The sequence below is a fragment of the Bombus pyrosoma genome, linkage group LG11, assembly GCF_014825855.1.
Source record: "Bombus pyrosoma isolate SC7728 linkage group LG11, ASM1482585v1, whole genome shotgun sequence".
Taxonomy (NCBI): domain Eukaryota; kingdom Metazoa; phylum Arthropoda; class Insecta; order Hymenoptera; family Apidae; genus Bombus; species Bombus pyrosoma.
In genome coordinates, this window is record NC_057780.1 from 4779145 (window position 1) to 4804476 (window position 25332).

At 39.8% G+C, this 25332-nt stretch overlaps 1 protein-coding gene and 1 long non-coding RNA gene across 11 annotated transcripts in view; one reads left to right on the plus strand and one right to left on the minus strand.

Moving 5' to 3' along the window:
* LOC122572905 (zinc finger homeobox protein 4-like) overlaps positions 1 to 25332 on the plus strand; it is a 404144-nt gene that overhangs the window by 44580 nt on the left and 334232 nt on the right. For 5 of the 10 annotated variants that reach the window (XM_043738575.1, XM_043738587.1, XM_043738585.1 and 2 more), the window contains exon 1: positions 5312 to 7306. The exons of 4 other annotated variants lie outside the window; for them this stretch is intronic. The gene's annotated coding sequence lies outside the window, so the exon portion shown is untranslated. Of the gene's footprint in view, positions 1 to 5311; positions 7307 to 25332 lie in introns of those variants that run through there. One more of the 10 variants, XM_043738582.1, reaches the window with a different exon arrangement.
* LOC122572907 lies at positions 3375 to 5178 on the minus strand. The gene is made up of 3 exons (XR_006318607.1): positions 4920 to 5178; positions 4682 to 4812; positions 3375 to 4442 (listed from the first exon to the last, which is right to left on the minus strand). It is a non-coding gene; the product is annotated as an uncharacterized LOC122572907 (long non-coding RNA).

Sequence of the window (25332 nt, forward strand, 5' to 3'; positions counted from 1 at the left end):
TTATAAAACGAAAGAACCTTTTCGGACGACCTAATAGTTTACATATTTTCCATAGCAAAAGCAAATCATTATCGTGTTTACCTCTAGTCGTGTTAATGCCATTTTAATGGCAGCAATTTACAATAGCAGCTAAATTAAGCGATAAAAGATATCGTGGCCGTCCATTGTGAGTAAAAATATTAAGTATTGTTTCGAATGTAATAAAGAATCAGATATTTTGATCAAAGGTTAATGCTGATATCGATTTGAAAGTTAATATCAAAGTACAAGGATAGGAAGTAACAAATAAGGTGCAAACGAATAAGAGCAGCGAGGATCTAGTTATAGAAACTTTGATCTGCACAGAGTATACGCAAATATAACTAATGAAACAGAGCAGCTAGCTATGAGTTTTACGACGTTTATTAAATTTCTATGAATAACTTTCCAGAAGGTTATCTAACAGGCACTCAACTTTGGTTCGATTTACTTTTGAGTAACTGCGGATGGTGATAATAAAGCACGTTTTAATTTATGAAACTAGCGTAGTCCTCGAAATTTAGATCGGATCATTGTAACATCAATAATTAAAGAGATACCTTGTTGATTCTCGTTCGAAATACTTTTGTATTTTCTCTAAAAAAAACTTAGAATTGAAATTTACACGGTCAGAAAATTTGTATTTGTATTTTTTAACCACAGTCGACTTTTCACATATAAAATCAATTATATTCGGTAATTATACACGTTACTTAAATTATATCATTATTAATTGTTTTACCACCTATAATTTTCTCCACCATACTCCACGTAGAATTTGCATTCTTCCGCACCAAAGAAAAGAAAGAAAAAAAGAAACTAAAAGGAACCTTTTATTCTTCTAGCATTTACATCGTTTACCATTCCAACTGCTCGATCAAAGTACTCGTGTCCAGCTCTCGAGTTTCGTCCACTCCTCTCCTGCTCACAGGAAATAATTATCAACCGTTATTGCGAGTCTCGTTACAACACATCGGTACGAAAGCGTGCTGGCAGTCGCGCGCGCGCATTAGGTGTCGGGACCTTTCGCCCTGGCGATTATTGTCGATGGTATCGCGTGAAAGGTGTCTTTGCACTCACGGCGTTTTCCACTGACGGAGTCACGTGCTGTAACAGGGAAAGAGAGTGCTGCCGCGGGGCGTCGTCGAAAAAAAGGAAGGGGCTAGTGCGCGCGTGAGTCGTACGCTTCATCTTTAAATAGCAGTTGGACGCCGCGTCTACCGACGCGGCGAAATCCATTTCCAAGTAGCTTAGGACGTACCGAACGGACCACCCACGGCCCCATCTCATCCCGTCTATCCGTCTTATACGCGGAATCGTCCCGCTGATCTCGCGGTAGAAATTGCAATTGAATTTTCACTCGTGCCAAATTACACTGGCCAAAAGCATCGTTCGTTTGTGGTCCCATGGATCAACGCGTTTCATGCTTCTTCGTGTCCCGACCAATGTTCGTCGCGTCGGTTGGTTACATGGAATTTCGATTTCAGCTTGCAGATTGTTCCTCTTTTAATTTTATTAGAAAGAAGAAAAAGGGAAAGGGAGAGTTTTAGTGGTTCCCTTTGCGCGTTGTACAGGAGTTCATAGTTAAGTTAATCAAAAGTTAGTAATCAATTCTATTTTCTGAAATTTTCCTCGTTTTACCGCGAGCTTATGCAATTGGTATTTAATTATTCAGAAAACGGACGAATATTTTTGACAGAATTTATCAAGTTGGTATTCGCGCGACTTAATTAACCAGACAGCTTTAAATCTGCGAAGATCAAGAGTTTTCAAAATCTGCAAAGCCTTCTCAATTTCGTGAATCTTCAAATTTAAATCAATTACATAATTTAATTCACGCTCTGAATATATTTAATATCAAAGTCAACAACGATCCTCGATTCGGTCTAAAAAGCCTTCTTAAAGACGTATCTCTGCTCCAGTAAGTCGGACGATACGCGGATGCGTCGGGAATCAATAATATTCCCAGGCGTGAATTACGTGAGTACTTTTCAAGGGGAGCGCGGTTATTCTTGACGTCATCCAGGCGTTTGTTTAATGAATGCTAGCAGCCTCTCCTCCGCGTTCTCTTCGCTCGGCCAGAAATCGAGGAGACCGCGAGCAGCGATTGCGTGGCGGTCGTGGCAGCCATTATTTACATGAAGAAAAAACAAACTACATGATTTTCGATGAAGCGACGATACCGGTGAAAATACGAGCATCGATCGATTTCATGGATTTATCGATACTTTCTTGCGCATTGATGCGATTATGTATTGTCTTACATTCGAAAAGCGTAGAGTTGTTGACCTAGAACTTGAACTTGCTAGATGAAGTCCCGTAAATTCGTATAAACAAAGCTTCGTTGAATTTACAAATCTTGTTGATTATCTCTAAATTTCTACTGTTTTAGTTTTTGTATTTCCGCTTGTTTTGCAAATTGATTTTGCAAATGACATTGATATATTGAAATTACTCGTTAACGTGTGTCTTCGTCATGGTGTAAATCCAGTAATAATAATTTATTCGATATGTGTAAATTATTCTCATCGATAATAAGATTAACAGGAAAGTTTTTATCATTTTTTGCTACTAATCTATTGCTATAAATTGTAGTGTTTATTATAAAAAAACAATTATACCTACTACTTAACATAAGAAAGTAATCACATTATCTGGCATAAAAAATTGATATGGCACTGTTATTTAATCGAATCTTAACAGTGATCGTTTGCGTTATTCTTAAATTCATAATTTAATCTTATTCTTAGACAAAATTATTGCCTATAACTCGTTTTGATCGAATTGCATTTTATTATCATATTTCTATCCTACCTTTCCATTTATGCATATCTGTTCTTTTCAAAATATTTAGAATTGCAAATGTTTTAATCGAAGTCGTTAAAGCAATCATGGATTCATTAACGATTCAGTAATAATTATCGGATCGTTAATTGCGATACGTACGATCATTGGAAAACTTATAAGATGCAGCAAGCATCGATGTCGATTGTTGAACAGACATAGAGATTTTTGATGATTTCGTGATTCCTTTTGACGTCATCGGAAAGTTTGTTTAATTAGCAATTACCAGCCTTCGCGTAGGCTGTCATTGATCATAAGACCATGATTTGATCGCAAGGAAAAATAAGAAAAGAAAGGATCATAACGCTGCCGTGTCGCAACGGTGGCAATAAAAACTCTTCGGAATTTGTGTCAATGAACTGCTTTAATACCTGTGCGAACTTTAAATTAAGGAGTATGGCAACATGGCGTAATGTAACAGACTGAAAATTATCCAATATTACGTGGAAAATGCAAATTAAAAAATTTAATGTTTTAGGTTGTCGAGTGTACTATTAACTCGGATTTCTCGGTATTAATTTCCTTGTAATTTTTATTTCACAGAATTTCAGGTTTTTAAAGTGTGTGCCATGAATACAAAGTTTCAAGCGTAAGAGCTATCGATATAGCGTTAGACTAATACCAGTAGAAATATAGCGGATACAAGTTTCATCTAGTAACACATACACTACATAAAACATGTTTGGAACACATCAAATTTTATTAAAATTCACTTATAATTAAAAAGGACGAAATTTTTATCCGAGAATTAGATTTCCACTCTCTCGAAAGCTCTACGAATTTTCAACTATCAATTTGGTTTTCTATATGTCTGTATCCTTTACAATTTCCTCGTGAATTCTTCGAGCATATAACAATTTCTAATTCTTCGTCTTTTCAGAATAGTTATATTTGGTTGACATTGATTGTTACGTTTCTAAAATACGCGCAATCAAAAATAAACCTAAAACGATTTCATTTTGTAAGTGGACGATCAGAAAAACGAGAAACTAACTAAAACAAACAGCGATGGTTCTCAAAAGTCAACCAAACAGACATAATTCGACGTGGATTACAACGGTTTGATCGACAAATCACGATAAATCGACGAAACTACGAGTTCGTAGGAAAGATCGAGTGATCAGTAATCGCTGTTAATGGCATCGAGCGATTTTCGATGATCCACCGATGCTTTCTGATGTCATCGAGATGTTTGTTTAATGAACGCTACCGAGCTTTGCTGCCCCAACCAGTATAAATATAGAGATCACACTGTGCACCATGTTGACACGAAGGTTTACCATCTGAAAACGGAGGACAACCTGTCTGCGTTTAATGTGACGTAACGTTTTATAAGCCGTTAAAATTCCCCCCTACTTGCTAATGAATCTACGCAGTATCATGTCACTTATGACTATGAAACCTGTGTTTCTCGTTTTTGAATTTTTAACAGTGCAACCGCTTTTGCCTGTCTTCGCTGTTCCTGTTTGTTTCTTCCTCGATGTATTGCAGTTTTTAATGCTAAGACGTCGACAGCTGTTCTCATATATCAGTAACATTTCATGTTTTTCTTAAAATGTTGTTTCGTTGTATCTGTATCTCTTGAGTACCGGTTACATGTCAAACAGATTTTATTTATACATTTTATTGAAATAAATTCCTTTTGCGATTATTCGTAAGTTAATATTAGTGGAACAGTCGTGGATGGAGCAACGTGATTAAATAATTCACGAATGGAAGACGTTAATTATTCAAATCGTAACTATTAAGGGACTTTGGAAAATTATATTCACTTTCGGGACACCATGTTTGAAATAGAAATCACACATAAAATTCCTACCTCTTCACCTGCCGTCAAATGTTCATTCTCGGAACATTTGAAGTCTGAAACCAGAATCGCGTTCGAAGAGCGACCAATTAATCGGAGTAAATCCGTCGACGGAAAGTTGGTCTGGTTGCGCGCAGTTCGTTCTAAAAATACGCGGCAAAGGATTAGCAGAAAAGTTTCCAATTAAGCGATCACCGGATGTTGAGCGCGACCGACGCGCGCGCGTTCCTCAAATCTACCGTATACCTACTATGCGAGGCGTGTGCAGCGACGGCAGTAGAAACAGACCTTCGAACCGGACCACGTTCCTGCAACTAAGCGGCAAGTAGAAAGAGTTAGATCGTACGTAGAATGAAAAACCAGTGACGTAGCGAACGATCGAGGGATCGATCGGTAACTTGCGACGGTGTTTCCCAGCCGCGACGATTGATTTTCGATGGTCCCGCGATACTTCCTGACGTCATCGAGGCGTTTGTTTAATGAGCGGCTACCAGCCTCTCCCCACGTCGTCCCTACTCGAACAGAAATCGCGGCCAGAGAGAGACAGAGCTAGCGGAGTTCGTGGAGGGGGCGTAGGGAGAGTGAGAAAGAAAGAGAGGAAGGGGAGAGAGGTAGTATCGTGTCGGACGCTGGACGAGGCGCACGCTCGATGCGAAGCAGCGCGTGCTTTCACGCGCGGAAAGCAGGAAGCGGTGTGTGTACCAGGACACGACACGGTTGGTCCTGGACCCGGTGGTGTCCACGCGGTCCTGCCGGCTTTCGAGGTATCGTCGCGTCGACAGGACTGGACAGCCGTGGATCGTGCATGGCCCCGTGGACCAGGAAACAACGCTGCTGGTAGTAGTCGTCTACAGAGAGGAACGAACACGTCCGAAAAGTAGTCGCGGACCGTACATCGTCGACCACGCGGCACACGTGAGCGGAACGAAGACGAACCGCTACCGAGCGCGACCGAACGCCAACGAGTCGCCACGATCGTCTCTCTCGGGGTATCCTGGCTCACCGCTGATTGGCCGAAACCTCGAGGAAGTGGTCACCGTCGACGAGGGCTCGGACCACATCGCCACGTGAGTTCAGCGCCGTATCGCGAACCAGGTTATCGCGCGCGCCTTTTCACCCGATCCTGCAGCTGCATTTTGCCGAGCACCCACCAACGTCAGCTTTCCGAGTTCAGACAACAGGATCGCTTCGAACGATCGCTTCGAGTCGACTTTGCCGCGGTGTTCACGAATCGACATCGCGCACGACGATTACCTACGCAATTGTTTCTCCTTCTAACATCGCGAATTAGTGGTCTTCGCTGACCACAATCGGGAGTATCGTATGTCTATGAAAATCAAATGACGATGTTGTCCCGGTTGATCGGACGGTGTTTAAACGAAACTCGTAGAAATCGAGTGACAAGTGAATAGAACGAGACACTGGATCGTTTCGAATGCACTGGCTGTAGAACAGGCGTACGACGAGATCCTTAAAAACCGGAACGTCAACCATAATACCAGGTCTGCTCGGCCCTGAACCGGAATCGATCTACGTCATCGTAGTCATCACGTGGTGATCCTGACCTAGGCCAATGTCTTTACCCCATATGACGTTGCGCCTTTCAGTCGGTGTCATCTAGACACGCAGATCCTACTTCCCTTCTAAATATAAAAGCATGCTCGACTCGTGGGCGAAAGTCTTCGAGCATGGAAACGACGAATAATCCGCGGAGCCCCGTTGACGAGCGGCAAGGGTCATCGGACCAATCTCCGATTTCATCTTTTTCGCGAAGTTGAATCATACGCGTCGAATTTAACGTCGTAATTCGTGACGTACTACTGTCTTCTATCGACACAAAGGAGAAAGTTGGTGTCTTCGAGTGTTATAAATAGAAGTGAACAGTGAATAAAACTTGCCGGTCAAGGAAAATCTCTTTTCCCTCGAATCTTTGGCCGTTGATCGCTCAAGATTTCTGCGGCGAAACTATTATTCCCAAATTTTAACGCGATCCACGGAGTTCGATGACATTGTGTACAAAGAGTGTATACTATTGTTTCGCTGGTTCCTTTTCTATTGTCATTTTTACATTTTCTCGAAGCATAAATATGGTAAATGTTATGTAACGAGCAGGCAGTGAAACTTGTAGATTAATTCCGTGGTTGTTTACGGTTTAACGGTAACGATATTATAAGAAAAAGCTGTTTATCGGTCAACGAGAACTACGTAATTCACCGAGAGTCGATGATAGAGATCCTTTTCTTTCTACTTTAGATGCCTCGCGCGTCTAGTGTGTTTAATGACAGTTGTATCTGGTAACGGTACGTGTTTATATTAGTCGTGTCGAGGAAGAGATCAACGAACTAAATGGTGCGTCGTGAACGAGTCGAAGGGTAAACTCGAAAGGAATTACATCGCACAAGGTACACCTCGGATAGGTTAATCGAGAGATTGTCAACGATGATTTACTCCGGTTGAGGACGGATGATTAGGTGATTCAGCCTGGGGAATCAACAAAAAAGTTACAATCTCGTGCATATTCCAGAAGACTAATCACAGACCTATCGACCCACCTTCGCTCAGCAGGAAATTGTTCTTCCTGATATTAACAAAATTTCTACCTTCCACTCGGAAACGAAGATCTTCCTCTTTGGCCTGGTATGTGACGTTTTATTCTTTGACAATATCTTATTGGCGAATACGTTATTATGATAGAGTCGCTTCGTTATTTATCTTTGCATAAATTAAACATTTATATTTATCGTAATTTATTTAATTACTATCTGATCTTAGCTCTCGAATTAAACGTATTAACTTATTATCTTCCGTAAATTAGTAACTCACGAGTTTTACATTACCTTCGAAAGAAAAACTCATAAATAACACTCGGAGAAATCTATTAGACCACGCGAACTGTTATAAGATATGACTGTAATAAAGAAATCGATAGTTTCAAACGGAGATTATAAACACGTTTTTTCTCGGTTCTTAATGCACGAAACAAGATGACTACCGAGTGCATGTAATTGGAGGGGGAGGTGGAAGAGCAATGGTACGCATGCACTCCCCTCCATGGCATTCTGCAGAGCATAAAATTCAGGATCGCGAATGCTTTAGTGCCATCAATCAACAGTGCCACACGATCTATACAATTACTCCCTTTTTAATATAAGCCATTTTCCTAGAAAAATTGTTCAACAATCTTAACTGCCTCGTCACACGAAACATCACAACAGTTACGTACGAAAAAAAAAGCCTGAGAAATCAAAAACATTGCTACTCACAACGCTGATTGTAAAAACACCGCTATTTTTGCAACTAAACAAACCGATACTGGTTCAACAAATACAAATATTGCCTTAGACACTTACAAACAAACCAATACTAGCTAGTTTCGCAAATACTAACACACCTTGAGACACGAAAATAGCAAAGTTTGCCTTTCATAAAGACAAACTTTAGTTCCTTATCTACCTACATAGGATATCGATTTACATCGCGAAGAAACCTTCAAACCTTCGACATCATTTTCTCAACGGGATACGCGTATCGACGATCCGTAGAATTTCCAATATCCGCGCGCGATACGAAAACACTATCACGCCAAGTCTGAATGAATAGATCCCAAGTACGCCGGCGTTTAGTTGGCGAAACATCAAGCGTCCGCTTGCCAGAAATTTGCTTGGTACACTAAGCATCGTAAAGACCGGCTAACGTAATTCCCGCATCGTTGTAAAAATAAACAACCATCGAGATAACCGTCGCTACGTCCTCGCAGAGATTCTTCGCACAGCACGAGCACGACGACGACGACAACGACGACGACGACGACGACGACAACGACGACGACGACGACGACGACGAGGAGAAGAAGCGATGGCGGCAACCGCCTCCGAAATGCCCGCCGACACGAAGCTCTAATCTCGCTGCGCTCCGTAAACGGCCGAGCTAATGACAGACAGGAAACGACGTTTAATTAAAGTACGCACTTCCGGTAGGAACGTTTTCACGAGACCGCGTCGCTGACCACCGCCGCGCTCCAACTAGCCGTTGCGTAATTTCGAACCGGAGATAAAGGAACGAATTATCGCGCCGTGATGTTCCCACGTTTTCCTCCATGTTCGATTCGCAACAGTTTTGTGCGGTGTATTTTAGAATGTCGAAAGGAATATAGGGTGTACGGAGGGTAGGTTGGCGGGGAGGCAGTTGATACGAAATTAATATACACCGGCGATGCGAGTCGTGGTAGCCCAGCTCGAAAATTTGATGCCAATTACGTTTGATGGCACTTTAATGAGGTTGCTCAGGAATGCGATGTTTCCTTGGCGCGATAAGCTCGTTCAGTGGTCACTTCGTTTTGGTTTTTTGGGTGGCTTGGCCGCTCGGTTGTTTCGTCGAAGGAAGTAGGAGTTAATTGAAGAACCGAAGTTTTGGTGGGCTAAGTTCGTGTACTCGAGGAACTTGCAGTTTCAATTTTCTGGAGATTTATTTGCTTCTTAAACCTAATATATCTTTAATGTCACGTATAAAAGATGAGGATACATTTCGGAAATTCATCTTCGAACGAATCGTTATTTGAAACAGTTGTGTTATTTATTTCTTAACGCGTAACAAGTTGTTGATAGAAAAATTGCGTCTGTTTGAATTTTGTATAATTGTATAAAGTATCTTTTACGATATAATTTCACTGGTCTTGACGCAAATAACGATCGATATAATAGGATATTAACCTGTTCTACGCATTATGCTCGTTCCTCTCTAAAATTCCACCCTCATCACGCACTGACCAACCCTAAGGATAGTTACCCCTGCACATGTTCGAACGTATACACTTGTAGTCGTCATTCAGCCACTCTGACGCACGCACGCATTCTTTGTGTTTCTGTTTCTACCCAGATATTTTAGCAACACTCCCCACGAACATTTTTCTTCTGATGTCATATCTTTTTATACGTTCTCCTTTCAATCTATATAACGTTTATAAAAACAATGTATTTATTACTACATTTGCAATTCACTCGATACTCTTATACATTATACGTATCTTATACGTTATATTGTTGCATCTGGAAATTTCACGTAAATGCATAAACATCCGGAATCTATTAATAATCGTCATAGTCATCTTCCTGTATAATCATGAACATATTAACTGTAATTAACGCCGATTTTCCTTACTTTCGCCATCTTTATATACCTTAGACGCTTTATATACATGTCACATTCGTCTTTTCATTTTGGTCAAAGGAAACGCGCTACAAAGTATAGACAAGCAATTCACGATCGACAAAGTCATGTTCGTACAATGATTGTTACAAGAAACGTGACCCGAGGAGCGAGTAAAAAACAAGTGCCGAAAGTGATGGCGCGAAGAGAGAAAGCGATTTCTATGGATTATAATGAGCGCGGACGGTCTGTTGCTGGGTTTAAATGATTTTATTGCTAAGCGTTATAGCTAGGATTAACGTCCGAGTGATTATTTCATCGGTATCGGTGTTCGGTTTTTATGCGCGATCGATTTCTGTGGGAAAGGCAACGCCGTTTTCGGCGCGCGGAAACGTTTTCATTGTGGATCGTTACAATGTGCCTGATCGCTGCGAACCGTTGCACAATTAACGATCGATATAACAATCGCAGAGGAACTGGTTAGAGAAAAGCATTCGTTTTTGTCCTTAAAAACTCGTTGCCACGTTTCCACGTTGCGATGGAACGATCGGAGACCGATTCGTGTTCCAACTTCGATCGATTCGGTTTTTCCACTTTCACTTTAATTTGCGTGAAAGTAACGATTGTGTCCGTTCGGCAGTCGTTAATTTTGACGTATTGAGTATTACTGAGCATCGAAGAGTGGCCAAATACATGTTGCTGAACGTTATCTTGAAAATGTTTAATACGTAAATCGATAATAACGCATAACATACAGTTTCATTAAAAATATATAGGAAATGGAAATCTCTGGTGGTAACAATTTTCGTCTTTCTTGTTTATTAAACGAAATAACTTTCGTATGACAAATATCTTCTCGTATTTAGCAAACGTGTCTTAGTATCTTTATGTACCGCTAAATATTCGATCAAAATTTTAATCGTCCATTAATATCCCATCAAAAGAAGGACAAAAAATACAACTCTTTTTCAACAAAGTTTTCCTATATTGCTTGAAATATCCAAGATACAGAACGTTCATGATACATCCTAAAAGTATATAAAAATGTTTAAAATAGAACTGTTATTTTACTACTCTACGCAGTCGCGCAATATTCCCTTGTACTTTCCATATTGTCAAGAAAGTTTTCGCAAGCTCCACCTTACCTCATCGTAAAACAACAAAGAAAGAGAGAGAGAGAGGGAGAGAGAGAGAGAGAGAGAGAGAGAGAGAGAAAATTGGATGATGCGGAGGAAAAAATGTCCGAGTCAGTGGCAGTGCATCCGGTAGTTCTTGTCAAACAGCTGTCGAACGCGCGGAAAAAGCGCGACGCCGCAACTGTTCGCGTTCACGTTTTTCCGCGGCTGTGGAGCCGCGGTAAATTTCGAACTTGTTGGCAACAAGTGTTTCCCTCCGTGTTACACGATTGCACGGCTTAAGTTTCAGTCGCGGACGTACCAAATTTCCGCAACACCTGTTGCGAAACATTTCGAATTTGCCAGCCAGACCGAACTTTCCTGCATCTCTCACACTCTCTGTCTCTTTGGCTTGCCTGCCGGTGGTGGTGGTGCTTCGAGTCGAGGCTCGGCTTAATTTCAGAGGATGATTATTATTATTATTCCTCTTCAGCATCGTTCTGGGTGCCTGGTCGCCTCTATTTTTAAATATTATTGCCAGGCCCCCCACCCACCATCGAAGCTTCTTCTTGTTCTCGAATTCCAGAGTCTGCTCTATCTTCTGCCCCGCATTATTCACCGGTCATTTATTTTTTACCGGCGTTAATCGTTCGTTATTCTTCTCGCGACACGTCCGACACGGATAGACGACTTTTTATTGAACGATATTTATGCACACTATAAATTTCGATGTTGCCCACATTTTCGCACACGAATCCTCCGACGAGTCTGTTTTCCTTCGACTGTCGTTAATCGAAAGCCGTAGCGGAGTATACGGGTTCCTAGTTTTTAACAATTTTGAGATATTTATGGGCGTGCGAAGATTATTTATGCGAGCCGAATGTCTTATCTTTTCCCCTCGTGTAGATCTTATTTCGTGTATACGTGTTTTCTATATAAATTACATCTTTTTTCTATAGAAGATAATGTCAGTGAAAGAGAAGAAGTTATCAGTTTGATAGAGATTGAGATTTATCAAGCCGACAAGAACCGAGTTGTTAGATCGAACGCAGAAATTAGATTCGTTAGAATAGAGGAATGTGTAAGTTAAAAGTTCCAAAGCGATATAAATAAACAATGATTCTAATTATGCGAAACTGCTATTGATGAGCTGTTCAGTTTCCTTTTTTCAAGAAATGATAGTTACATAAATAACGACTAATATACCATCGCTGTTAATTACATGTAGCATTAGTCATACTAGGCAGACAATAAACAGTCTGAATTTACTGTGACTGAAATGTAGAAAATGTTAAAAGCAAACGAAAATGCTTAACGAAATATACAAGCACATTGAAGCACAAAAAGATTTAAATCGAGGAACTAGTGTTTGAAAATGTTCAAATGAGTTATACGAGAATTCCTTTGATCTTTGATACCTTGCCACTTAAAATCGCTTTGAAATTTCCGATATTACTGATTCGCAAGAGCCTACAAATACTTCGACTCTTCAATTAACTAATTATAGTGAGCCTGGATTAAGAGTATACCTTACAAAAATCGTTTCCGATTTAACAGAACGTTAAAATGAAAAATACGATGCCTGTTTCGCCGAACGATTTTCATACTCCACTTTCCTGACGATCTATTAATTTCCATTTGATATATCACGCCGTCGCGTTTCATCAGCGCTTCGGCAACGTATCCGTCCTTCGACCGCGGCAAATGACGCAGATCATGACTAACGAAGCGTCTTGTTCACGATATGCCGTAATCGTCTCCTCGTCAATTAACACCGTGCCGAACGCGTAGCGTTCATTACGCCACCTATAAATTATGCACACATATAAAAGAGTAGGAAATACCGCGGTCGTCCGACGTGTGACTAATTCTTTCTTTGGAATCCAAAAGCGTGTCATCTTCGTGCCTCGACCTCGCTCCACAATTCGCGCGAATCGTTCGCAAATTTCGTTTCCACCGCTAGCTATTTTCAAAGTTTCTTCTTCTTATCTCTTCGTTCTACATTTTTCCGTTTCTGTTAAGTTAGAACGATTTTTAAACGTAGAAGTTCGAGAAAGGGGGAGATGTTGCAATTTTCGCGTGAAAAAACCACGTTGGAATATTTAATTACCCGCACGAGAGATATTCCGAATCGATAAAAGGTTTCAAATGATTGGATAAATGAATATTCAAAGAAATCGTTGGCTCACGTGACGCGGAACGATCGAATGGGATTCAGAGGAATTTTAATACCTGTGTAATCGATAATAGCTGGTCCAAAAAACAGCTGTAGCAAAAAGACAGAAAAGGATAAAGTTATCAAAGATGCGAATTGAGTAGAAACATCGTTGCTACGACCGTGGCTGATTCATTGCTAAAAAAACTTTGAATCGTTAAGTACCACGCATACGAATTGCCGATAAGAATATTATTAATTTCACACCACGCGGAATACGAAATTGAAGGTGGAGATAAATTAAGAGCTTTACATTTTGGGAACATTCTCGAGCCACCGAAAACATTTACAGAGATGCTTTGATTAATCAATTAATAAAAACAGAAGTAGCTAGGTTTTTCGTTTAAATTTACGATCAGAATCGGATAAAATTGAGTGAGAAAGCTTCGAAATTCAAATTTTCATATTTAGATACATTCGAATCCATTTTATTTTAAGTAGCTTGAAGATAGAAATATTTGCCAATTTCAGCTCCCAATTTATTCCTTCATTTAGGGATATCGACTTCCGGATTATTTTCTGTTCGTTCTGCTCCTTCCTAAAAATATAGCGCGTCCAACGTAATTCAGTAGACTGTATTTAAATAAATAAGTTAAATAAGCGATATTTCAATATGCAATATATATTTCGGAACCACGAGCCACAAAGTCATTGAACTTCAATAACACATTCAAGTCCAAGTTCAGTTCAAATATTCATGATTTAGGAAAGAATCCCACGTATCAGATTGTACTCTTGATTGGAGTAAAATATAGCGAAGCGTTCGTATCTCTTTTAGAATTTATCTTATAAAAAATTCAAGTTAATAGCGTTCCAGCTAAGATAAAAACCGCAGAATCAGTACGGGTTTTCCTTGAAATCAAGTTCGATATGTAAATGTATGCTAAAAATCAGCTTTAATCTCTTAATGCAATGTTTTAATATAACTTTTATATACATTTTCAGTTACGTTTCAAATTTTACCAATACAATCACGATACTCGTCTCTCGCTCTATAGCTCCGATGAAATTTCAAAATTCAGAGTTTCGTATAACGCATATAACATATTCGTAAAAATTCTTCGTGCTAAGTGTTCGAACACTAATTTCTTAATCAACGATACTTCAATTTCTTAATTACGAAAAGAAACCGAAAAGAGATAATGAAAGATCGCACGGAACTCTGAAAATTCGAATTTAATTGTATCCAGCTGGAAGAAAAGTTACGGTTGAATATCATCGACCGGCAGGAGCAGGAACAGTTTCACTATCGACACACAGGATACAGTCGCATACTCGAAATAGTTGCGCGACAAGCGAGCAACGTTGTTCGTCGTCGATATTTCTGTGATAAAGGTGGTGCGTGGCCTGCCACGGAGTTGCCAGTGTATTTCTGTTCCTTTCACAATAATTGGCTCGTAGCGGCACTTTCGTACGGTAATTATCGCGCCAGTAAAGTCACGCACTTTTAATTCACGTGGTAGCGCGGTTGGCGAGTGGATCGATCGACCAGGAATCGTGGGCGAGGATTTTACCAGCGATATCATCGATACCTTTAATTTAGCCTCTCGTCCAGTCAGTTGTCCTTCGGCTAAATGTATTCTAACAATAAGTAGCTCATCGAACGGCCTTTAAAGCTCGTCTTGTTTAACTCGCCGACGAAACGTCGTACTCTAAGTTACAATATGTGAAATCCTCGGTTTCGTACCAATTTTCTAAACCTTTCTTCTCGACAACCATATTTCTCTTCGCGGATAATTTTGTAAGACTTTTAAACGGTGAATTTTTTTTTTCTTTAACGTTTAATTACATTCGTTACACCTTTTGTGTACATGAGCGTATTTTTCTTAGGATTCAGTGAAATATGAGACGTTAAGTGTCGTTACCTGTGCTTTCTTATTAAACATATTAGGTATATGAAATAGCATTAAACACGTTAGACGTTGTTAATCTTCAGTATTTTCTTTCTACATCATTGTTTCGTTTCGACAAACGTATAACTAGGCTTGGAAAGAAATTTCTGTTTAATTCGAAGTTTATGTTTTATCCCAAAGGAACTTCGGACGTTATAATACAACACGTATCAATCGTCATCTTCAGCTTTATTAACAACTTCTCCTTAACGATCAACTAATCTCGATGTTACTATCATTGAGCGCGCGTTACGCTCAAACCGAGCATAATTCGAATCAGCAGAAGCAAAAAATAAAACTCGCGCCTCGTCCTAACTAGCCGTCGAATGCAGATTTTAAAGCGAATCGGCTCGATAGATTAGCTAAAGCCGTTTCCTCTATACGCGGCCAATTTATTTGCGTTACAAGCGTATCGCTTATTCCGCGTAAGCACTCTCGAGGCTTCTGGCCTCGGAAGAAAATTTTGTTCTAACGCAATTTACTGGAATCGTTACGCTAAAAGACCAACCGGCCAGCTACGATCCTCAGCTTCCGTGATTAATACTTTTCTCTTTTTCCTCGGTTTTGATTTTCTTTGTTTTCCTCCGTTTCCTTTTGCCTCGATCATTTAAACGAGTTTATGATGAGCCACTTTGAGGTTCGTGCCAGAATCAAATGAGGTTGCCTGGATATTGGAAGCGAGGCAGCCCGTGCAGTGGATATATAGAACGTGCAAGCGGAAAAGGAATAGTTTACGAGCTATAACGAACGACGCTGGAACGTTGTGTCGAAGGTTTTTGCCGGACGCATTTGATTATTGGCTAATGAAGTAGCAGCGATAATTGCAGCGACGTTTTTACTTCGCGCCCGCTTCGATTTTATTCGTTTATCCACAGCGTACCGATATTAGTAAGCTTGCACGTGCAAACAAAATGGGAATACATAACGCTTGCTCAATATCTAGGAGCCAATAAAACGGATGGCGAGAAGTTATGCGTTCGCGAAACATTGTAATTCCGCGGGGCATGTTATTATTGTGCGCTACTATTTTCAGCAGCGCGACTACCATACGCCGAAGCAAATCTATGCCGCAATGAACGCCGTTAACTACGTTTTCCTCACCCACGCTTTATGCACTCCGTGAACTTTTCACGTTTCATGGCGTTTCTTTTGTGCTTTCTTTGACATTTGATTAAAGTGTTGCTAAAGGTCATTTTTAAACGAAGACTATGTCATTAAGAACGAGGCAACGAAATAACGCGTAGAAGTTGGACGAATGCAACGTTATTAAAAATATGCAGAGTTGGTAAGTTATCGTACCGTTTTGTCAAGATACGTCAAAATGTTGGTACCAGAATAATAGATACATTACAGAAACCCATTGCATCAATTGGAGGTAGAAAATGAGATTCTATAATATGAAAAGAAAATAGTTTATTACAGTGCTCGGAGATATTTCAATTTCTACGGACTTTATAAAATTGTAGCATTTGGACAGAAGGAGAGATAGTAACGAGAAAAAATGGCAAATAATTTGAAAAGAGAATAGTTTATTATAGCGATCAAGGATACTACAGTTTCTTTAAACCTTGTAAAATTGTATAAGCCAAATGGTAGAGAAACAATAAGACGATAAGAACGTTGAAATTTTCGGAATTTCTTTTTATAATTACGATAGAAATGAATTCAATTCAGATCAATTCAAAGGTATAATAGTTTATACAATGTGTGAAGTCAATTCCACCAAAATAATTGATTCTCTAGTACGGGCTTTAGATCAATGAGTTATTCGTTAATCTAAAATCAAAGTAATAGAACATTTTTCTATGTAAATTTTGATTGAGAACTCGAGCATTGCGTGTGATGAGATGCACAGGAAACTACGTTCTAAAAGGTATGCCTATCTTACACTTAGACTTTTTATAACACTTTGTAAAATATTTAATGTATTCTCGGTTTAGATTACACGTGGACATTTTTTCGATATCTGCTAATGATACTAAAACTATAACCTGAAGGAATTCACACGGTTACATTCCGGGATTTCGTTACTTAAAGGTAGAAAACATACTAAAGAAACGTCTTTCGTTTCTTACGGATCGATCTTCTATTAATAACCGGTCTTTTATTAACGAAATAATCACTGTGATTTTCTGACTACAGGATGAGATAGCATGATTCGTGAATTTTCTGAGATATCAACTTTTTGCTCCTCGAACCTCCCACAGTACTATCTCGTACATAATACTGCTAGTCCACCTTTCTTCCTACAGAATTTTACTACATTTTCTTTAAACCTGTTTTCTATCAACACTCGAAGTACAACCTGCTATTAGTCACAAAATATTATCTATTTCTAGTATACGTATACAGTAACTACTACGTTGATATTCATTTCGTTAATGAAGCGATTCATGATAAATCTACTAGCATATTTCAGATCTTTTCTGTAGTATCTATCCCTCTTATCTTGTATCCTGCGCATGCTTGTTTAGCATATTAACGGTACGCCAAATTAATCTTTGTCACAAAATCTCTATTTTATCGATGTACGTTCACCTTGAACACTCGATCCAATTACACCTCACGTAAATTGATAATGCCATTATTATCGTATAAGATTTTACATATCTTCATTTCGCTTAATTGTTTCGTTGAATTTTCATATTTCTTTAACTCTTTCGTAAATTCTTCCAATTCAAGTGGTAAATACGAAATCTTCGTCTTTCGTTTGACAACAAAACTGCTAGTCATCGCAGTGAAAGCCCATTGCTAAAAATTCACCGAGCTATCCTAGAGAAGGATATACACATCGTGCCAACATGTGGGCGGCGTGAGAACTTGCACTGCACGCTTACATTTCTCTCTTTCCAGTTTTATTTTTATCTCATATACATAGATAGGATCTATCAAATGTGGATTCGAATTCTCTATAAAATTCAACACATAGATAACCGTACACGTATCTATCGTCGTTTTAGAAGAACACTAGACGACACTGTAAAAGTAATAGTCTTTCGAGAGACAAAACAAAGCAATTTTAGTAATTAGGTAATAAAGTACCAATGGTAAACAACCAAATGGTAATCGATAGATGTACGGATGTTTTACGAGCTGAACAAAAAGAAATGACACCGAACTTGAGATTTGTTTCATTTTGAGGTTCTATGATATTATAACGAGTACTTGATTATTTTTCCATACTACCATTTATCGTACATATAAATTTTTCATAAACGTATCAACATCCGCAATGTCTGCCAATCAAAAAATAAAAACAAGATACGCAACAATGTTGGAATTGAAGCGACTGTTGCTGTACACCAGCAACCTTCGTCGGAAGCGTAAAATCGTTTCTCACAGCAGCATTAACCACGTTGCCCGAAATATTTCAATTTTTCTGCATATTGCCATTGTTCCTCCCCTAGAAGAGGATATTACTTCCCACGATCTCTTCCTGGATCTTTCACGAATGCCACCGATTGCCGGCGAAAAACCGCAGGTAGACAGAAGGAAGCGGTGAAAACGACGTTGACCGGATGAATTGTTGGTCCGTTCACGCGGTACGTACCGTCTGTCAACGTCCGTATACGAACGAACTCGCGTCGCGTCCTTCGTCGGTCCGAACGAGCCAGAGAACGGCTAATTACTGGGCCGCGCATAATTGCCGCAAATTAAGGAATTTAAGCCGGGAACGTTCGAAGCGAACGCTGGTCGCTCATTAATTGGCCCGCTTGATTGCCACTTGCTTGCGTCGCTAAGCGCTAGATTGTAAACACTCGGCCAGTTAATTGTCCGGCGAGTGTCGCGCGAGTTGTCGTTACCGCGGCCCCGAGCCGATAATTAAGCCTCCCTCGGCCGCGCCAGCCGGTCAGCCACGTATATAACGAAACGCCGCGAGCGGTGTTTTCGATCTCGCCAACAGATCGCGATCTCGAACACGAGAGCAGAATCTTAACTTCGTCGCGAGTGTTTCGTTGCGAGTCGTTGCACCGCAGAGAAGATAATGGAGGGTAATGAGGGAGAGTACGAGAGTTACGACGCTTTTGGATAAAGAGAATTGCCTGGGTGGTATGCGATTGCTTGCTGGTTTACAGATCGGTCGGAGGTGGGATGATGGGTTTGTTGGATGATTTTAGTGAGTTCGATAAGCTTTAAGTATATACGAAGGGAGCTTTCTAACATTCAGGAATAGCTTACGTATCTTTCTACCTTCGACGGGATAATTTTTGATCAACTTTAGTGGATTTCGGAATGTACGAGAAGGTGTTACTGACCTCTAAAAACGTCTCGACGCTTCAGTTGCATCTCGAATAAGAATTTGAGCAATCTGTTCCGAGAAAATGGTATTGTTTTGTTTTTTCATCGAAAAATAAAAATTCACAGAGAATGAAAAACATCGATATTCGTTTCAAAGGTTAAAGGTTTACATCTTGCGAGAAATTCTTCTCGTTAAAAGGAAGCTCTAGTCTATCTACGTTCTACATATATCAAACGTCATATTACCGTAAGAGGTAGAAATGATTGAATTTGAGCTCGACGATACCGTAACTCGGTGATTTCAATTCTAATCAACGACTGTCAGTTAGTCACTCGTCATCAATATATTTAGACTAATATTCGGGGAATCATCTGGCGCGAGGAGACATGCACGAGCAACGTGTGAGAAAGTTCGTCGAATGCGCGGTAAAATCGGCCGAAGGCGTGTCTGCGATTCATTCCGCGTTGAATGCGTCTCGTGAAGCACGTATAGCATAGGATACCGAACACGAGTAACGTAACTGGTTGCAAGCCGCGCGATTTTAAAGTATTATTGGATTGTGATGTAATGAAGTATATATGCATGCATTTCATTATTATACCGTCTTCTTTTTCTCTTGCGTTTAAATTAAAAATACGTCGAAGAAGAAAATCGCACATATTCCTTACGTGATGCTTACGTCTTTTCAAGGTATGTACGAATAATCTGTTGATATCTAAGAACATGCGAGTTTTATTAAAAACTTTCAAACCTCTTTTACCGATCAAGTAGTACAACAAGGTAATATAGTTGTGTTCCACTGTATAGCGAGCGAAACAATTTGGTTTACAAGCGTAGAGAAATCTAGGTTATTCGATTCTATGAATTCCAAAATAGTATTTTCTATAGCTACGTTATCTAAATGCTGTTTAAGTAGTAAGAAAAAAAAAAAAAAAAAAAAAAAAAAAAAAAAAAAAAAAGAAACATGGTAATGGCTGAAAGATCAATCCGACGAGCATGATAAACCAGGCGGAATTTACACAGTGTCAAATCTGAAATATGAACTGGGACGGTACGACGAAGAAGAGTAGGTGCTGGTCTATTAACTAACACCGTGCCAACAAAGAGACACCGTCTGATAGTTAACCCGATGGACGAAGAAATTCTTTATTGTCGTACGCAAACATCGCGAACCCACTTAGAATATAATACAATATTATTTGCGAACGAACTCGAGCTCTAGAATATGAAGCATTTATTACGATTGAACGTTTCTTAAATGCAGACAGAAGAAGAGAAGCTTCGTTTAATGTATAAAATAGAAAGTTACTTCGTGTAAAACAGATAAAAATTATATTTTTATTCTACGATTTGAGAAAGAAATATAAGCGAGGAGGCAAAAGCGTTTACAAACGAACACGGACAGAGGAAGAAGGAGAGACAGGGATCGAGGGTACAAAGTGTCGCGGTGAACAGCCGGATGCGCGCTTCTGGTCCCGGCAATTAATAATTAAGAGCCCCCGGCCGGCGAGCTAGGTGGGGAGACGGGCCGTTAATTAATCGAAGCTGCGTGGTCGAGCGAGCGCTAATTACAATTTATAATTAAGCAGCTTAAGCTCGCGATGCCTCGTGAGCCGGTCCAGAGCCGTGCCGCGTGCAATTAATATGATTAATCGTTCCGCGAATTGTCGGCCCGGGCTGGGAGTGTAACGGCTCGAGATTCGAATTTAAAATCGGCCGTCTTGATCTTCCGACCGACTCGCTCGAGATTGCTGGGATACGCGAAAGAATGCAAACGTTCTGTTCGAGCGTGTTCGAGGCACCGTTGTCCGGAATCGAGTTTTGACTGGGCATTGTATCTTTAGTTTTAATCGTTTATTTTTTCTTCTATCGCGATATTTATTTCGATAAATCTTCCGATGCCTGATTTTTCTACGTACAGTAAAATACTTTGAATTTACGCGTTATAAGATCATATAGACGAGTAATTAGAAAAACGACACGTCTTACTCTTTCCTTTTTTCCTTTTGTATTTATATTTGAAAAATTATGCTGTACTTGGAGAAAGGATTTGTACACACATATTTTGTTGAAGCAACGAGTAAGATCTTTTCTAAATCCTCGCAATAGTTTTCTTTCTAAATTAATCAATTGCATCATGCAATACTAGCTGATAGAGATAAATGAAGATTTTACGTGACAAGCTATTACACGATGGGTATACTAACATTCAGTGTTATAATTAATCCGTGCAGCTTTTATTTCAATAATTTTTTCAAGTTTTATAACCTGCCCCATTGATCGCCTTATGAATCAATGTGCTATATAAAGTTTTACCGTAACTACTAGCTCTTCACTTTAGTTTCGTAGTTCTCTCGTTACACGTATAGATGATCCCCTAGCTCTACTTTCTCTGTTCTATCTCTAACATTATTTTGCCTTTTTTGAATTAATAAACATCGGTAATGGTATGTAAATCGATATTAATGATAATTAATTCTAAATTAATCGTTCCAAAATACACGCGAAATGCAAATTAAAATATGCAACTTTCGTCTTAAGTAAAAGATAAATAGCACTGGTCTTTGTGCAAAGACTCTGTGTAAGAATTTTAGAAAGCCAAGCGAAAGCCAAATCCCGTTTATTAAAAAGAGGACGGACAGACGTTTCTCGAAGTCTCGGTCGTGGCCGCGATCATTAGAAGAAAGGTTAATTACCGACGTGCGTACGTTATAAAATACCACGTCACTCGGCGTCCCGTGCAACATCCACTGAAACTAATCAATCAGAGTTATCCTGCCGGCGCGAACAATACGTCTTGTATCAATAAATGTTGCATTTATCTTCCTTGGCGTTATTTAAACGCTGCACCTCGTACGATCTCGTCCGCGGATTCGGATTTTTATAGGCGCCATTACGAAACTTGCCGTCTTCGCGATTGGGTTTCGCGAAAGACGGAACCCAGGTATGAGAGACGCGAGGTATGAAAGCTTAGCAACGCCTCGATCGGTCGTTCGCGACCGAAGAAACATTAATTACGACGACTTGATGCATGGAAACGCCGCGCGCCACTACGCCGTGTAATTAATCGCTGCAGGTGGAAGATGATATCGATTTTGTGGCGCTCGTCCCGACGATTCGTCGGATACGCGCTATCGCGATGCCAAGCTACGGCTAGAGAAAAGAGAAAACCCTTAAAGAGAAGTAGAACTTTGCGGGAAAAAGTATTTGCTGGAATCTATGCCTCATTTCTCATGGTGACGAGATGCTCGAATAAATTAGATTGCGGATATTTCCGCGACTTTGTATTCTTATACGCGTGATTCTACGGAATTTAACGGAATCTAAGCTGAGATCCATCTCATCCGATAAATATCTTAAAGAATATCGTACTGTGAATATTAGCACATATATTTGTATCTACTAATTTCGTGCGTTTTAATTTCACATTATCGATCTCTTATATATAATTAACGATCTCTTTCTCCTGTTATACGAATACATCTGTCTCTTATTATACGTTTCTCGCTGCACGCTCGAGCGATTACATCATCAAAAATATAATCCTGCCGAATCAAACAGCGTCACCGCTGCGAAATCACAGTGACATCACGTCGCTTGTCTCTATCGAGTCTCAGTCTACTTGCCACGCGTCGTGTAAAATTCACGAGATCGTAAATCCATCGCTATCTGATTAAATCCACAGGAATTCCAACATTACAAGAATTGCGATGTTGTAATTAATAATAATAAGCGATGTCAGAGTGGAGTTAAGGGCACGACGAATATTATTTTTCTCTTACGAGACATAACAGTATCGTGGCGACCGATCGCGACTGTTACGCTAATTAACGATGTAGATCGTGCTTCCGGGTCGAGTGGGGCTACCATAAATCTGTAAACCGCCGTGGATTCCCGTAATTTATCAAAACTCGAACGAACGTCGTCGTCGACCTCCTCGTTTCCTCCTCCTCGTCGAGACGACGAGCGGTCGTTACGCGATGGCGCGGAATTATTCCGCGGAAAATAACCGTTATAAATTCTCTGAGCAATCCTATAGTGAAAAGTGCTGACACGAGCAACGCATTTCGAATCGAATGATAAATCCATCGGAGTTAAGTAAGGTTGGATATTAGTGTGTAGATGAGGGAGATTAGTGGAAGGGATGGGAGAGACGGAAAATGAAAAACAAGTCTGATATTAATAAGAGATCCTGATTTCTTCTAGCTTAACGAAGGCACACGTACGAACCTTTGTCTGTGTTTATTTGTTGAACACACTGTATCGATAATAAATGCCATAGGGTACGCGTAAGCGTGAGCGCGAGGATATAATACAAGGGCGAGTTTGTATAAAGACGACAGCGGAGGGTGGGAGATGAAGAGAGCCGCGTTGATTGTATTTTTCGAAATCAATATCATTAATGTGATACAGCAGAGAGTGGTTGATGAAGCCACCGCCCGTTGGGGTGAGAGGTTCCTGGCCACTTCTTTAATCGCTGGCTCTTCGGCGGTAGAAATTGAAACAGATCTGATCTGCTTTTCTCTTGCAGATCTTTATTGATTTAAAGCATAGGATGAAATTCCTGGTTACTAATTCTAACGAATTTGTGATTCAAATCACGATTAAGATTGGGACAAAAGTATTTCATATAAAACGCCAGCAACCATATGAATAATTTGATTTCGTCAGCATCAAACAGCACATTCGTACTTGTAACTATACTCTTTTAAACTAACAATCAAGTTTCGAGAATATAAAGTTTATCGACCTCTGATCTATTAACCTAAATTGCTCCAATCTCGATATTACTCTATCAGTAAAACTAAATAAGTTCGATTAATCGCTTTTACCGTCGATAACATCCATATAACATCCGCAACAAAATTTAAATCTGTCGGCGACATTAAAAGCAAAATAACTCTGGGAATATTGAGATCGTCCCGATATTTTTCGTTTATCTATCCGTTCATCCCGCTCGTGATTAGAGTGTCAACTCGCATTAACACTGTTGTAGATATCTGGCGTTCTCGTCACGCTTTATCGCCGCGGAGGCGCGAGGACGTTTCTTAGGTATGTAATTCATGAAAAGAATATTCAATGGAAATGCTACGGCCATTGGCAATGGATATGGTCGACGTGCACCACATTGCAATTTACGACGATCTAATCGCGGCTGAAGTTCAGGGCCGTACAAGTATGCTCGTGGTACCCTGGTCGGTGATCCCGCCCTTGCGATTGCAACCGGAAACGAGGACCTGTGCGTGCATCGAGATGTTGCCGGAACGCCATTAATCAGCGCCGGAGACGATCGATCAATGTTTTTCGTAATTGGTCTTGCGTACGTTATGGTACATCGCCAACGATTAGTACCATTTCATCGATGTAGTACGATGCGTGGGATTCGTGACATTTGACGAGATTTTCTTCGCTATTTTGATCGGAATTGACGTGTTTTTTTATTAGTAGTCTGCGGATGCTTACGTGTCTATTAATTTGTAGTGTATATAGTGTAACGTAATAGGTAAAAGTATATAGAATGTTCAGAATATAGCACTTTTAGTAAACAGTAATTTACTAGATGTTATCTTTTTAGTTGATAAAAGTATACATTTGCATGAATATCCACAGTCTGTTTATCAGTCGAAGTATATACTGTGATCGCGTCGTAATTTGTAAGATAACATATAATAATACGTATTAGTGCGATTCGTAGGATATTTTAGAGATATCCTAATTTTATGTTATAGTAGGAAATACTCCTTTTTGTGTTTTTCTCCGTTTTCAAAAATTTGTCGATGTTGCGGAATCGGGTATGTGTCAGTCGATTAACGCCAAGGCGAATACGTCTCGAGCCATAGACGAAGCTAATAATAAGCTTGTAAAAGCTTCGCCATTATCGCTTCTCCGTACTGTTCATTGAAATTCAAGGATGCTGATAACGATCGAGATAGAATCTTCTTCAATCTCATCGTATTCCAAATCACTCGCAAAATGAAGCATCTTGAAAAAAAACTGAAACATAGCCATCCAACGTTATAACTCTTTCTCAACGTTATAAACTCACCGGTTGAATT